Source organism: Eutrema salsugineum, unplaced genomic scaffold (genome assembly GCF_000478725.1).
Source record: "Eutrema salsugineum unplaced genomic scaffold, Eutsalg1_0 scaffold_18, whole genome shotgun sequence".
NCBI lineage: Eukaryota > Viridiplantae > Streptophyta > Magnoliopsida > Brassicales > Brassicaceae > Eutrema > Eutrema salsugineum.
In genome coordinates, this window is record NW_006256846.1 from 165,239 (window position 1) to 182,557 (window position 17,319).

The window sequence follows — 17,319 nt, forward strand, 5'->3', positions numbered from 1 at the left end:
CCTCCATTACTTCCACATAGAAAACCTGACCTCCAATGGTCGGTTTCTTCATCATCTCTTTCACATTGAACTTCATAGTCTCGGAACCGATGTGTAGTTCAATCATTCCTCCTCTCACATCTATAATGGCTCCTGCGGTCGCTAGGAACGGTCGGCCCAAGATGATAGGGTCTAATGGTTCCTCGTCCATCTCAAGAACTATGAAGTCTGTGGGGATTTCTATCTCACCGATCCTCAAAGGCAAATCCTCAAGCAAACCCACCGGTAAGCGAATTGATCTATCAGCTAATATAAGAGAGATCTTGGCCGGCTTGTAACTTTTATATCCCAATCTCTTGGCCACCGTGTAAGGCATTAGGCTCACAGAAGCTCCTAGATCACACAAGCAGTTTGAGAACTTCAAATGACCTAAGGCACATGGCAAGGTAAAGCTGCCCGGATCGGATAGCTTCCTTGGTATAGATCTTCTTTGTATTATGGCGCTGCATTCATGGCTCAGTATCACCATGCCCTGGAGTTCCTTTGTCTTGTTGAGGATCGCATCCTTTAGAAACTTCCCAAGCTGAGGTATAGCTAAGAAAGCATCTATGATGGGTAAGGTGAGTTGCGTGTTCTCCAAGTGTTTCTCAAAGACCGCTTTGGCTTTGTCTAAGATTTTCTTTTTGAAACGCCCTGGGAACGGTATCTTGGGTTGGTAAGGTGGTGGTGGAACGTATGGCTTTTCAAGCTCAGTTGTCGTTTCCACCTCTTTTCCTTTGTCCTTGATCGGTTCCTTTTCAAAATCCGCTTCTTTACACGCATCACCTGAGGCTGCCTCCCCCTCTAATTGCTCATTGGCCTCAATGAGCTTTGTCTTAGGCGTTGGAGCTTGTAGTGCTTTACCACTCCTCAATGTAATGGCGTTCACATACTCCTTGGGGTTTGGCTCCGGTTTACCTGGTAAAGCCGGGCCTCGGGATGATGTAGAGGCTTGATTCTGCTTAAGCTCTCTGATATCTTGCTGCATTGTCGCATGCTGGCTCTCCACTCTCTCCTGACCCTGTAACAGTTGCTGTAAGATTCCACAGACATCGTTCCCCATCTGATTCTGACTCGTTCCCTGATTCTGTTGCTGATTACCCATCGGCTGCGGATTGAACCCTGGTGGAAACTTGTGATGCTGCGGTTGGCTGGTGAAGTTATTACCCTGAGCCGCTTGATTCTGCTGAGTGTAGCTGTGCTGTTGCCCACTGAACTGTTGCTTGGGCTGGAAGGTATTCTGAAAAGGAGCCTTTTGAGCATAGCTTTGTTGTTGTTGCTGAGCAGGGTACACTTGGTCTTGAGGGTTAGCTACATTCGGGTTTCTGTATGAGAGGTTTGGGTTACTGTTGTAGTTGTTAAACCTCTGATACCTCTGCTGATTCCCTATGTAGTTCAGCTCTTCTTAAGTTAGACCATCTTCATTAACATTGTCAAAACTTGGCCCTTGCTCATCAAACTCGCCTACAAAGTGTATTGGCTTTTGAGTCGCCATCAAAACCTTGTCAAGCTTGCTCTGAAGCTCTCTTATATCCTTTTTCATACGTTGTTCATCACTGGAGCCCTCTGTACTGTTCACTGTATCAAAGTCCTCGCCATACGTATCATTGGACATGGCTAGGTTCTCGACTAGTTCCATTGCCGCATTGATCTCTTTCCCAAGAAAATTTCCATTTGAAGCTGTATCGAGTTGGTTTCTGATCATGAGGAGTGCACCTCGGTATAAAGTACTCAAGAGGGATGCCTCTGAGAAGCCGTGGTGTGGGCATTGGTTAGTGTAGCTTCTAAACCGTTCCCAAGCCTCGCTAAAGCTCTCGTTGTTGTGCTGCGTGAAGCTTGAGATCTGGTTTCTGAGCTTAGCCGTGCGTGATGTGGAAAAGAACTTTGATAAGAACGCCAGTTTACACTGCTCCCAGGTTTGTATAGAACCCCTCGGGAGGTTCTTTTCCCACTGGTGAGCTTTATCACCGAGGCTGAATGGGAACAAGCGTAGCTTGAAGCTATCTTCCGAGACACCATTGATCTTGGTTAAGTCGCAAACCCGATCAAACTGATCTAGATGCTCAAGAGGGTCTTCTCCGGCTAGACCGTGGAACTTTGAGTTCTGCACCATATTGAGCAGGGAAGCTTTAACTTCAAATTTGTTATTCTGAACCGGTGGAGCTTGAATCCCAGCTCGGTATTGGTGCGCATTAGCTCGGTCGTTCTCTCCAACAAAGACCGGAGGAGGTTGTCTCTGAGCTTGTGGCGGTGGCGGATGAACATGGTGGGCTTGGTGCTCGTTCCTATTAGCTTGTTGTTGGTTTTGCTGAGCAAGCCTCTCGTTCCTTTGAGCCTGTTGTTGGTTAACATAGGCTTGTTGTTCATTCCTGCCTGCCTGCGCCTGATTAGCCTGAGCCTGGTGCTCGGCTTCTTGAGCCTGTTGCTTAATCCTTTGCTGTTCTGCCATTCCAAGTCGTTCAAAGTGCCGTTCCCTCTCGCGAGCTCGCCTCTCAATCCGGTTGATGTTATTGTCGTACGGTAAAGGCGGTTCTGTGCTCCGAGACCTGGTTTTCATGCACCTGAGATCAAAGCAAGAACTTGCAAAGAAGTTAGTAAAACAAAGAAAAGAAAAATCTTGAACTCAAGAACAAACAAGAGACTAATGCTCCGACAAGTTGGCAACGGCGCCAATTAATAGACAAGACTTTTTAGGGTCTCAGGGCTATCAATCCCCTTGTCAAAGTAGCATAAAGAGGTGTCAATCCAGGCTTGTCAACGAGACACTAGTCCATGTTATTTGTTCGCTTAAGTCAAGACAGAAAGGTGAAGGTTTTTACTAACTAAGTGGCAAGCAAATAAGCATAAAAATAAGGCAATCAACGAGATTTAAAAAAAAGCTAAGATCCAAATGACAACTAAACGATTCAGATGATGACAATATGCAATAAAAGAAGAGACTTTAGACGAGGTAATCGACTCAGGTGCTTCCAAGTTTAACTAGTGGGTTAATGAATCATTTTATCAAGCGGTTTCATTTAACATTGAACTCAAGGCATGTTAATCTTCTCATGAAAGTATTAAGCATCTAAACTGATCCTCCTTCCTACCAAAAATGTCTTTTGAGAAGCACGAATCAATCAGCAATAAGAATCAGTTCAAAAATGTCATTTAAAAGAACAAACTATCACTCTCGCGATGAAAGACTCTTAAACCCTTAACCGAGTGGTTCAGACATTTCTACAAACACTTTTGATGCGAGATATGTCTCAGATCTGAACCTCAAGTGATGTGCTTGGATCCAGCCTAGAGATCTCGTCGGTTAAAGAATGAAACATGCAAGACTAGAAGCATGTTAATCTTGCCAGTTCCATTGCCGCATTGATCTCTTTCCCAAGAAAATTTCCATTTGAAGCTGTATCGAGTTGGTTTCTGATCTTGAGGAGTGCACCTCGGTATAAAGTACTCAAGAGGGATGCCTCTGAGAAGCCGTGGTGTGGGCATTGGTTAGTGTAGCTTCTAAACCGTTCCCAAGCCTCGCTAAAGCTCTCGTTGTTGTGCTGCGTGAAGCTTGAGATCTGGTTTCTGAGCTTAGCCGTGCGTGATGTGGAAAAGAACTTTGATAAGAACGCCAGTTTACACTGCTCCCAGGTTTGTATAGAACCCCTCGGGAGGTTCTTTTCCCACTGGTGAGCTTTATCACCGAGGCTGAATGGGAACAAGCGTAGCTTGAAGCTATCTTCCGAGACACCATTGATCTTGGTTAAGTCGCAAACCCGATCAAACTGATCTAGATGCTCAAGAGGGTCTTCTCCGGCTAGACCGTGGAACTTTGAGTTCTGCACCATATTGAGCAGGGAAGCTTTAACTTCAAATTTGTTATTCTGAACCGGTGGAGCTTGAATCCCAGCTCGGTATTGGTGCGCATTAGCTCGGTCGTTCTCTCCAACAAAGACCGGAGGAGGTTGTCTCTGAGCTTGTGGCGGTGGCGGATGAACATGGTGGGCTTGGTGCTCGTTCCTATTAGCTTGTTGTTGGTTTTGCTGAGCAAGCCTCTCGTTCCTTTGAGCCTGTTGTTGGTTAACATAGGCTTGTTGTTCATTCCTGCCTGCCTGCGCCTGATTAGCCTAAGCCTGGTGCTCGGCTTCTTGAGCCTGTTGCTTAATCCTTTGCTGTTCTGCCATTCCAAGTCGTTCAAAGTGTCGTTCCCTCTCGCGAGCTCGCCTCTCAATCCGGTTGATGTTATTGTCGTACGGTAAAGGCGGTTCTGTGCTCCGAGACCTGGTTTTCATGCACCTGAGATCAAAGCAAGAACTTGCAAAGAAGTTAGTAAAACAAAGAAAAGAAAAATCTTGAACTCAAGAACAAACAAGAGACTAATGCTCCGACAAGTTGGCAACGGCGCCAATTAATAGACAAGACTTTTTAGGGTCTCAGGGCTATCAATCCCCTTGTCAAAGTAGCATAAAGAGGTGTCAATCCAGGCTTGTCAACGAGACACTAGTCCATGTTATTTGTTCGCTTAAGTCAAGACAGAAAGGTGAAGGTTTTTACTAACTAAGTGGCAAGCAAATAAGCATAAAAATAAGGCAATCAACGAGATTTAAAAAAAAGCTAAGATCCAAATGACAACTAAACGATTCAGATGATGACAATATGCAATAAAAGAAGAGACTTTAGACGAGGTAATCGACTCAGGTGCTTCCAAGTTTAACTAGTGGGTTAATGAATCATTTTATCAAGCGGTTTCATTTAACTTTGAACTCAAGGCATGTTAATCTTCTCATGAAAGTATTAAGCATCTAAACTGATCCTCCTTCCTACCAAAAATGTCTTTTGAGAAGCACGAATCAATCAGCAATAAGAATCAGTTCAAAAATGTCATTTAAAAGAACAAACTATCACTCTCGCGATGAAAGACTCTTAAACCCTTAACCGAGTGGTTCAGACATTTCTACAAACACTTTTGATGCGAGATATGTCTCAGATCTGAACCTCAAGTGATGTGCTTGGATCCAGCCTAGAGATCTCGTCGGTTAAAGAATGAAACATGCAAGACTAGATACCTAAACCCACTAATCTCCCTTGAAAGCACCCTAATCTACTCATCTACAGCCGCTTTAAACGACTACTCACTAATCATAACGAGCTCACTAAGTCTTTTGCAAGACGTGTAGCTTGTCATGATGAGGAGTTTGATGTTTGATGATAAAGGACATAAAGAAAGAACAAGATTTCTGATGCAAAAACGAGATATCGGATTAGATTAATCAAGTTTCACAAAAGAGGTAAGTTCTTAGAGCTAAAACAGATAAGATAATTTTTTAGGTTTTTAGTCTCAAAATGTATTTATAGCAAAGGGAAAGTGTCGCGGGTCAGCCCGGAACAAACCGGGTACTGAACCGCGTTCTTGGGTTGATGGGTGAGCGCCACGGTGTGTCGGAGAGTGAAGACGAGGTCTTCATGTCGAGGAGTGCACGTGAGTCCAGATCCAAATGAAGATCTCGTGAAGAACACGTCAAGAACATGCATGAACCCTAGTCTTTGATCCATCTTCACGTGTGTGTTCTTGAGCCGCCTTGTTCTTGATTCTGGGTTTGTGACGATGGACCTCGGCATAAAATGCCGAGGCGCTTGGTAGTCGAGGGGTTCGGGAGAACAGGGTCCGGCATGCACGCCGAGGTCATTACACCGAGGTACATGTTCAACACTTAGTCGTTTCCAGCTTCATTTCTTACGTGTGCATGCCTTGATTCCAACGTGCCGAGGCGTCAGCACGAGGCCTAGTTCAGAATACTCCCAAAATATGAGCCTTGACTTGGCCGATGTCGAGGTAATGATACCGAGCCCTGAGAAAATACTTAGCGCGTATCGCAACTAATTTGGACTCGTATCGACCATGTTGCCTTCCGGAGACAGTAACTTTCAATCCAAGACTCCTAAAGCTCTGGGACCAGTTCCATAGGCAAGATGACTCAATAAGCTCGAACTTTGGTGAAGAAACCGTCAGAGCTTGGGAAGTGGAAGGCTTCCTGGATTTCACATCTTTGAACCGCATTGGAATCACCGGAAAATAAGCTTTTTGGACCGATGTGAACTCCGGAGACTTTATCTTTCGAACCACTGCTCCGAACTGAGCGATCCCAAATGTTCTAAAAAGGTCCTTCACAGATCTCACTTTGATGCAGACCGGGCAAGCTGATTCGGTCCGGAAAGGCTCCGTCCGCCGTGACCTTTGGACTCCGCTGTTTTCGGTTCTCGGATGCGCGTAATGTTGGTGCATCTTCCGGAGGCTGTATCTTTCTCCCCACTGGTCCGAATTGGATGATTCCAAATGTTCTGGGATCTTTGCTTGATTATCTCCAACTTTGCTGAAGACCCCGCCAACTGGTTTGGACCGGAAGGTTCCCCGGATTGCAGATCTTTGAAATGCGCGGACAAGGACAAATTTTGGTCGAGAAAAGCTTCCCGCGGTAAGGAAAATCACCGAGGGCTGTGTACCGCGGTAAGCTTTTTGGTCGTAAAAATTTCCTCGCCTCGGCCAAAAACTCACCCCGTGGTATTTTGCACCCGATCTTCGACCCAGGCTGATTTTGGTCGATCGGTAAAGATTTTGGCCGGTAATGAGCGATCGGTAAGGATTTGGACCGGTAATGAGCGATCGGTAAGGATTTTGACCAAGGTTTCTGTCCGTCCGGTACGCGATTTGGCCGAGAAATTCCTCCAAGCGGTTTTCACCATTTTTGACCCTTTTCTTCACCGTCTTCTTCTCTGCTACTCTTCTTAAGCTCCAAATGACTCCCAAAGCACCTGATAAAGACTTCAAAACATGCAAAACTCTTTGGGACCTAATGCAAGCCCTAAATCCTATTTTCATGCCTAAAGACTCAATTTACATGGGAAAACACATGATGAGGACTCTAAAATGCACTTCAAATGATGTAAAATATAGACATATCACTTGTCTTTGAACAAACCCGCACGTCCAACTCGGAGTAAACTGCGAGTTATTGTGCGGCTTGGGATCGTTTTTTTACTGTACCGCATGCCTGATTCGCACAAATCTCTTCCTTAAAAACTGTGGCCTCTCCCTGATGTGTGATAACACCGGATTTTGACCATTTTTATGGATCATTTTAATATCTTTTACAGGTGTTTTTACTCCATTTTCAAAGGTTTTCAAAGGATTTCTATGTTTCTGGATTTTAAAAGACTTTTCAGGTAATTTGGGATAAAGAGGCACAAAATAGAACAAAAAGACTCTTTTGGATAAATGCAGACCGTCAGAACTCTTATGGAGAGACGAAAACCTTCTCACCGTCTGATCACCCTCAAAATTGGACAACTTATAGAAGAATCAACCAGCTTTCAAATGCACTTGGTTTGGAGACATTCCAATGGTTGGATCTCAAGATATTCCATTAGCCCCGGAGCCTCTCGAAGTCGGTCAGCAACTCACGCGACCGCGGCGAACAAGCTATTTGCCGCGGTAAAAAGCATCGACATACAAATCTAGGACATCTTTTACCATCACTTTTACCACTATTTGCTTTCATTCTTCTCATAAATCCTGCTTCTCAAATTCTAATAAAGGCAGCTCTCCCTTCTCTCTTCTTTCTCTCTTTAAATTATTTTACTTTTCGGCTAGGGTTTTTGCTGCTTCCGTCGACTCTCCTCTGTGCCGCCAACAAGATTTTACACCGCCGGCTTTCTCAGGCCAATCTCTCAGATCTAAAGACACGAACCAAGGTGAAGAACCCTTGGATCTAGATAAATCGAGGTGTCGTGATGAATCGTGCTTTGGACCGAGACGAAGGGGGCGCCGAGGCGGACGCGTCCCTGATCCGAGGTGGTGACAATGTGATAACACCGGATTTTGACCATTTTTATGGATCATTTTAATATCTTTTACAGGTGTTTTTACTCCATTTTCAAAGGTTTTCAAAGGATTTCTATGTTTCCGGATTTTAAAAGATTTTTCAGGTAATTTGGGATAAAGAGGCACAAAATGGAACAAAAAGACTCGTTTGGATAAATGCAGACCGTCAGAACTCTCGTGGAGAAACGAAGACCTTCTCACCGTCTGATCACCCTCAAAATTGGACAACTTATAGAAGAATCAACCAGCTTTCATATGCACTTAGTTTGGAGACATTCCAATCGTTGGATCTCAAGATATTCCATTAGCCCCAGACCCACTCGAAGTCGGTCAGAAACTCACGCGACCGCGGCCAACAAGCTATTTGCCGCGGTCAGAAGCTTCCCGACCGCGGCCAACAAGCCAATTGCCGCGGTCACAACACTCCCGACCGCGGCAATCAATCTCCGAGTTAAAGCCCACTTATCTGAAGCCCAAAGTCATTCTCAGCCTCAATTCCGGAACCCTAGAGACCATGGAGTATTGGAGACTATAAATACATGTCAATTAGGTCGTTTTTAGACACAACCCTTCATACTTTACAGAAACCCTTTTCATTTAGCCGTTTTTATGAGATTTTTGTAGAAGATTGTTCAAGTCCGAGTTCTTCAATAGAGAAGCTTTCTATATCTCTTTTCTTTACTGTTTTTCATTACTTTTATTAAAACCAATGATGATGTCGAACTCAGCCATGTCTGAGTAGATCCCGAGTTGGGCTTAGGGTTCACGAAAGGGGCTCTCATAATCGATTAAGACATCAAGGTTTATAGATTTGGGATTTCGACCTGTTTTCTGTTTATTCTTGTTCTTATTGCATGTATGCTTGATTGATCACCTAGTATCTGATCTAGATAGTTAGTGTTGCGAAAGTTTTCATTAAGTATCAGCCCTATAAAGAAATAGGCGATTTTTCCGTAGGAGTGAAAACCTACCTGCGGCGAGATCGTGAGTATTGACGAGTCTTGTGCAGCTCTTGCGTTTTCTCCCTTCCAGGGCCAGAGTGGAAACCTACTGGTCAGGGTTGCGAGAAACAGTTGGTTATGATCACGACAGTGACGTAGTCATACCGCCGTACTCTAGCTCTAGAACCCATATATCGTTATCCGTCAATCCCAATCTATCTACCTTAGTGTTAAAACCGACTATGATCCGTTAGAGTTCCCAAAAGTTCAGCGTTTTTAGCCATAGTTTACAATTCCATCGATTTTTACTTGCTTTCTTAGACCTGCATTTCAATTTCCTTAGTCCATTATTTACTTGCTTTATTTACCTTTCATGCGATATTTTACTTGCCTTATTAGTCTTTCATTCGATATTGCTTATTCTAATTGCATTTCATTCGATTTTCTTACCTGCTTTTTAGGATAGATTTATTTGCTTTCTTTTGTTTTAGTTTAATTCGCAAGAAAAACAACCAACCTTTAAAACCAATTTAGTCTAGACATAAAGTTAAAAAAACCGTAGAAGAATACCAGGCACAATTCGATCCCTAAATACTGCAACTGATCAGCTGTGCACTTGCGGCTTTCATTTGTTTTGTTAAGGGTAAAACTTGTTCCCTCACGCAGTTGACACGACCATCAAATTTTTGGCGCCGTTGCCGGGGATTTGTTTCGCTGCCTTTTGCTATTTTTCTTGTTTTAACTTCTGTTCTAGACACCTGATCTCTAGTTCTTTCTTAAAGTTTTTCTGAACTATCTTTCCCTTCTTTTGTTTTTCTCTGAATTGCATGACTACCAGGCGTAGACCTGCAGGAGACATTCCAATTCTAGACGAGATAGACAGACATGAAAGAGAACTTCGAAGACTTAGACAAACGCAAGGAATGACCAACGACGACCAGCCTGGAGATCCTATTAATCAAAATTTAAATATGGACCAAGACGGGTCCGAACATGGAGAAAACGAAGAGAATGATCACATAGAAGGTGATCATGCTCGACAAGATGGAGAGGAGGATGAGGTTCTTCCAAGAAACCACCAGAACCGAGAGAGAGAAGGACGTGAAAACCTTGATCCACCCATCAATGCAGCCGATGATGACCACCCAGCAATGCAGCCGAATAAACGCATTCACGGCCCCATTCCGCCAGAAAATCAACACCGAAGACAAGCCAGGAACCATCGCAGAGCTGATTTTGATGCACCTACTCAAAATTTTCAGAATCGATCTGCAATTCAAGTACCATTTCCAAACCGGAATGAGTTTGAAGTCAAGCCTCAAATCATCTCATTGGTGAAGCAAAACCAGTTCCATGGAGTTCCTTCTGAGCACCCAATGGACCATATCGAGCTTTTTGAAGAAATTTGCAGCATGATGAGAACAAACCAAGTTCAACCTGACTATTTAAAGTGTAAGTTGTTCCCTTTTTCATTAGCAGATAAAGCTCACTGTTGGTTGAAGTCTTTGCCTGCCGGATCGATTACCAATTGGGAAGAATGTAGAACTGATTTCCTAAACCACTTCTACACTAAGTCAAGGTCGAACAATTTGAGAACGAAGATCTCAACCTTTCAACAAGGGCCAACTGAATCTTTCTATGAAGCTTAGGAGTATGAACGTGATTGCCCTCACCATGGATTTCATGGATCAAGCCTGCTGAGCACATTTTACCGAGGTTTGCAACCAAAATACAAAATTTCACTTGATACAGCTAGCAATGGAGATTTTGGGCAAAAGACGATAACCCAAGGAAGAGCTCTCATCGAAAATTTGGCTCAAGCCAATAGCAATGACTGTCCTGAATACGATCGATCGATGAAGCAAGCCGGAACAGACAACAAGGAGATAACCGAGTTGAAGAACATTGTGAGCCAGCTTCTGAAGAGCAACAATCGCCCGATCCATGCCTGTGAAACCAACAATGGCGCAGAAGATGAAGGACCTAGTGAGATCGATCACATTAATCAAGCATTTCAAGAAGAAGATGTGAACTATGTAGGAGCACTGGTGCCATACCAAAATCGCTCCAACAAACAACTTCAACAACAACTTCCGGAATGCAAATTACAACAATCTCTCTTACCGCAATCCAAATGTGGAGAATCCTCAAGATCAGTACAACCCACCTCAGCAAAAATCCTTCCAAAACAAGTTTCAAGGTGGAAACTTTGGGGGAATAGTACCATATCAACCGCGATAGCCATATAACTACCAAGGTACGGGTTTTAACAATCAATTTGTACAACAGCAGGGAGTCACGACGAACCAGCTAGCTTCACAAATCGGTAGACTTGAACAGTCAATCCAATAGCTTGTTATGACGAACGAAAAAGCATCTAAAGACGTGAACGTGAAAGTGGACTGCATGTACAATGATCTGAATGGTAAGTTTGAATCTTTATCTTCGCACGTAAAAAGTTAGATGTGCAAGTCGCCGAAACAGCCGCGGCCAAGGGTGCATCGACCGCAGCACCGTGAACGTGACCGCGGCCGAGCCCTCAATCACCGCGGTCGTTGAGGTGATGCCGCGGATTTCTGCCATTTTTCGGTATTTCCCGGTGTTGCCTGGTATTTCCCGGTGTTGCCTGGTGATTCCCGGTGTTTCTCGAAATGTTCCCGGTAAAACCCGAAAAGATCCTCCGTAAGTTTTAAACTTTTTTAATGTGCAAACAAGAAAAGGTAAGTTCCCGTAAACTTAAAAATTTCCAGAAATTTTCCGTTTTTGCTTCAAAAACGCTTTTTAAAGAAAATAAACAAACTTTTTGGATCAAAACTCTTTCTTCTCTTCTCTTCCAAAAGACTTAGAGATTTCGGAGAAAGAACACATTTTTCAATTTTTAAACTTTTTAAGAGATTTTTGGCTCAAACCTCACTCTTTTTCAAAGCTGATTTCAATTCTGCCATCAATTCTCTATTTCCAGCAAGGTATGAACCTCAAACTCACCATTCTTACTCGATTTTGAACTTAGGGTTTTCTTTAAAAACCCAAAATCTTGGTCTATTGATGGTGGAAATAGCTTAAGAATGATAGATTATCCATTTAGGTTATCTAAAAATCGATTTTAGCACCTAGCTTAGGAGAAATTGAGATTTTTGAAATTTGGATTCTACATGCTTAATAAAAATTGAATTTGGAACAGCAAAATTGATGAATTTGATTTAGTCTTGTGTGATTAGTGATTAGTATTGGGTAGTCTTTAGAATTTACATGGAAATTGCTCATCAAAACCGATTTTTAGAAGATTTCTATGTTAAGAACATAAAAAATCCGAATTTAGTCATGAACTACTTGATTTCTCTGATTCAATATAAATTTTGCTTGCTCATGGTTTTAATTAATCTCTTTATACTAGTATTAGTATAACAGATCTTAATGTGTTAAAATCAGCATCCATATTCATTCTTTTTCCAAGAATCATTTCATTTTGCAGAAAATGGACGAAACCAGATCCCGAAGGAGCCGTCGCACTGGTGGCAGCTCCGAGGACATTCCCGATGATGCTACTCTAGGAGAGTACATGCTGAACCAAGCCAGACCAAGAAGAAGAAGCTATGTGATGAGACTGCTCCAGCACTCAAGAGAAACACGAGCAGCTCCCGAGCCACCACAAATTCGATACATTGGGAGGGAGACAAACCCGAGAGTGGACTATGCAAGGCGTTTCAAGAAGTTGAACATCAAACCCACGCCTTGCATTGATTATCATACACTCGAGATGCTTGGAATCAGAGAGGATGTGATCTGGTACATCGATAAACTTAAGCTGAGACCCTACATGGAGCTGAACCTTCCGACTTATCCTGAGCTAGTCCGTGAGCTTTTAGCGACTATTACACTCCACCACACGAAGAGGAGGAACCCCAAAGCATCAGATGGCATCCTGTCATTCTCTATCTGCGGACAGATGGCATCTTAAGCTTCCATACACTGATGGCATTTACCTTGAAGATGAACCTGATCTTAGCCTGTGGAGAGAGATGGGTCATGGAACCTATGATAGTGGGAGATCGAAGTCAGCCCTTCTTAGCCACCCAGCAGTGAGAGTTGTGCACAAACTCATAGCACACACGATCTTCTCTAGAGCCAACATGGGAAGTGTTTTGAAGACTGAGCTCATCACACTTCAGATTCCGTTTATGGATGACCCACGACTCGCCTGCTTCGCATGGATCATAGCGCAGAATATGGTAAAGGTGAAGCATGATTTACATGGTTGCGAGGACGCTACTCCAGCTTTCGGGAGTGCTATTACAGCGATACTACAGGCTGTAGGATTCGATTTCTCATCTGATGATCCACTTCCCGATGTCTGGTATGATCTACTTTATCTCTCTCGCGATCACACTATCTCTCGTGCCGCTTTCGATCCAGACAGGTTTGGTTACAAGTATTGCACTGGCACCGAGGAGCACCGAGTCCGTTTACCTTCAGCATCTATCCCGAGATTGTGCAACGGAGGACGCCCACGATGGACTCCGGTATCCGATGATTTTCTGCCATCTGTACCTCGTCTACCATTCACCATTGGCCAATATGATGTGGTGTCAACTGCGTGAGGGAACAAGTTTTACCCTTAACAAAACAAAAGAAAGCCGCAAGTGCACAGCTAATCAGTTGTAGTATTTAGGGATCAAATCCACAGAGATTTGTGTGCCTGGTATTCTTCTACGGTTTTTAACTTTATGTCTAGACTAAATTGGTTTTAAAGGTTGGTTGTTTTTCTTGAATTAAACTAAAGCAAAAGAAAGCAAATAAATATATCCTAAAAAGCAAGTAAAGAAAATCGAATGAAATGCAAATGGAATAAGTAAAATATCGAACTAAACAAGAATAAGGCAAGTAAAATATCGCATGAAAAGTAAATAAAGTAAGTAAATAACGAACTAAGGAAATTGAAATGAAGGTCTAAGAAAGCAAGTAAAAATCGATGGAATTGTAAACTATGGCTAAAAACGCTGAGCTTTTGGGAACTCTAAGGGATCATAATCGGTTTTAACACTAAGGTAGATAGATTGAGATTGACAGATAACGATATATGGGTTCTAGAGCTAGAGTACGGCGGTATGACTACGTCACTGTCGTGATCATAACCAACTGTTTCTCGCAACCCTGACCAGTAGGTTTCCACTCTGGCCCTGGAAGGGAGAGAACGCAAGAGCTACACAAGACTCGTCAATACTCACGATCTCGCCGCAGGTAGGTTTCCACTCCTACGGAAAAATCGCCTGTTTCATTCTAGGGCTGATACTTAATGAAAACTTTCGCAACACTAACTATCTAGATCAGATACTAGGTAATCAATCAAGCATACATGCAATAAGAACAAGAATAAACAGAGAACAGGTCGAAATCCCAGATCTATAAACCTAGATGTCTTAATCGATTATGTGAGCCCCTTTCGGGAACCCTAAGCCCAACTCGGGATCTACTCAGACATGGCTGAGTCAGACATGGTTTTAATAAAAGTAATGAAAAACAGTAAAGAAAATAGATAAAGAAAGCTTCTCTATTGAAGAACTCGGACGTGAACAATCTTCTACAAAAATCTTATAAAACGGCTAAAGGAAAATGGTTTCTGTAAAGTATGAAGGGTTGTCCCTAAAAACGACCTAAATGACATGTATTTATAGTCTCCAATACTCCATGGTTTCTAGGGTTCCGGAATTGAGGCTGAGAATGAATTTGGGCTTCAGATATGTAGGCTTTAATTCGGACCTTGATTGCCGCGGTCGGGAGTGTTGTGACCGCGGCAATTGGCTTTTTTGGCCGCAGTCGGGAAGCTTCTGACTGCAGCAAATAGCTTGTTGGCCGCGGTCGGTGAGTTGCTGACCGATTTCGAGTGGCTCCGGGGCTAATGGAATATCTTGAGATCCAACCGTTGGAATGTCTCGAAACCAAGTGCATTTGAAAGCTGGTTGATTCTTCTATAAGTTGTCCAATTTTGAGGGTGATCAGACGGTGAGAAGGTCTTCGTCTCTCCATGAGAGTTCTGACGGTCTGCAATTATCCAAAAGAGTCTTTTTGTTCTATTTTGTGCCTCTTTATCCCAAATTACCTGAAAAGTCTTTTAAAATCCGGAAACATAGAAATCCTTTGAAAACCTTTGAAAATGGAGTAAAAACGCCTGTAAAATATATTGAAATGATCCATATAATGTGACATAGATTCCTGGTCTTCTTCCTCAGGTTCTCTCCAAACTCCCCCAGAATTAGATTTTTGTAAATCTTTCAAAACAATAGCTACTTAGACGAATAGTGGTTTCTCATTGCTCCATAAATTTTGACAATATAAGACTCATTAGGCTTTTTGTTTTCCTTTCTCTTTTCACGTTTTTTTTTTTTTTTTAGAGAAAGGGAACATCTTTAGATATAGAGTCTTAGAGAGCACGAATTTACCAGTTAATATCTGTCTTGTAAAGCTTTATTATGTTTCTGATACTCTTCCTTCCCAATTCCATTCAGTCTCCTTTGTGAGTGACTGAAAACTGCGTCGCTCCTCTTCTCTCCGACGTTTTTGCACATATCTGCTTATATAAACTAAAGAGAGAATGCATGAGGATTGAAAACAAGGGTTTTGGGTTTAGGGTATGGTACCAGATAAAGATAAACTGGTCATCTAGGACGACAAAGAGTGGTAAAAGTGAGGGTAAAAGACGTCCTAGATGTGTATGTCGATGCCTGCCTAAAATCAATGATGAGAAAATTAGGTATCAATATTAAGTCCAAATAAAATGAGCTAGTATATCCTGTCAGAAAGAATCTCCATGAATAGAAGTCCTCTGGTGGGAGTTCGTAGTGCAAGTACTCTAGCTACCGCCTAGTCTAGTGCTAACCGCAAATGAGCTATCATGCATAGTGTCGAAGTGTGCAGGTCTAAATCATCATAGTTTTGCGTCAAACCTTCCTGAAAAATACTTAATGTCGAATAGGTTACATATTAAAATTTATAAAGTACTTGAAATTTAAAAGCAAAGCAGGAAAATGATTAGTGCGGATAGACATCCTCCCCTAGACTTAAATCACACTGTCCCCAATGTGAAAAAGTTGGTGAGAAGATGGTGAATAAAAGCGAAATAAAATAAAATAAGATAAAAGAAAAGAAAATGATGATAGAACCGTGATGGTAGTGAAGTGCTGATCAATCACTCATCCTCCGAAGTGTCGTCTGTGAAATGGTGCTGCTCCTGTAAGAAGGTGACAACGCGCTCAAAGCGTCGTTCCTGTCTCTCAAATCTGCGCTCCAGATCAGAATGAGTGTGTGATGATGTAGATGATGATGTGTGGCCGGTCGAAATAGATGGCTGAAAATGAGCACGGGCCGCAGCTGCATCATGTTTCGCCTTGGCCACTATGTATTGGCCAATGGTGAATGGTAGACGAGGTACGGATGGCAGAAAATCATCGGATTCCGGAGTCCATCGAGGGCGTCCTCCGTTGCTCAATCTCGGGATAGATGCTGAAGGTAAGCGGACTCGGTGCTCCTCAGTGCCAGTGCAATACTCGTAACCAAACCTGTCTGGATCGAAAGCGGCACGAGAGATAGTGTGATCGCGAGAGAGATAAAGTAGATCATACCAGACATCCAGAAGTGGATCATCAGATGAGAAATCGAATCCTACAGCCTGTAGTATCGCTGTAATAGCACTCCCGAAAGCTGGAGTAGCGTCCTCGCAACCATGTAAATCATGCTTCACCTTTACCATATTCTGCGCTATGATCCAGGCGAAGCACGCAAGTCGTGGGTCGTCCATAAATGGGATCTGAAGTGTAACAAGCTCAGTCTTCAAAACACCTCCCATGTTGGCTCTAGAGAAGATCGTGTGTGCTAAGAGTTTGTGCACAACTCTCACTGCTGGGTGGCTAAGAAGGGTTGATTTAGATCTCCCACTATCATAGGCTCCATGACCCATCTCTCTCCACAGGTTAAGATCAGGTTCATCTTCAAGGTAAATGCCATCAGTGTATGGAAGCTTAAGAGCTTCACAAACCTTGGAAATGGTGAGAGAATAAGGCTGTCCGCGGATAGAGAATGACAAGATTCCATCCGATGGTCGGGGGTTCCTCCTCTTTGTGTGGTGGAGTGTAATGGTCGCTAAAAACTCACGGACTAGCTCAAGATAAGTCGGAAGGTTCAGCTCCATGTAGGGTCTCAGCTTATGTGCATCGATGCACCAGATCACATCCTCTAAGATTCCAAGCATCTCGAGTGTATGATAATCAATGCAAGGCGTGGGTTTGATGTTCAGCTTCTTGAAACGCCTTGCATAGTCCACTCTCGGGTTGGTCTCCCTCCCAATGTATAGAATCTGTGGTGGCTCGGGAGGTCCTCGTGTTTCCCTCGAGTGCTGGAGCAATCTCATCACATAGCTTCTTCTTCTCGGTCTGGCTTGGGTCAGCATGTACTCTCCTAGAGTAGCATCGTCGGGAATGTCATCGGAGCTGCCACCAGTTCGACTGCTCC

General features: G+C 43.2%; 2 non-coding genes across 2 annotated transcripts; both read left to right on the forward strand.

Moving 5' to 3' along the window:
* Window positions 1–1,769: 1,769 nt before the first annotated feature.
* On the forward strand, window positions 1,770–1,876 carry LOC112087403. Its single transcript, XR_002900084.1, has one exon. It is a non-coding gene; the product is annotated as a small nucleolar RNA R71 (small nucleolar RNA).
* A 1,607-nt stretch (window positions 1,877–3,483) lies between these two features.
* On the forward strand, window positions 3,484–3,590 carry LOC112087404. The gene has a single exon (XR_002900085.1). It is a non-coding gene; the product is annotated as a small nucleolar RNA R71 (small nucleolar RNA).
* Window positions 3,591–17,319: the final 13,729 nt, after the last annotated feature.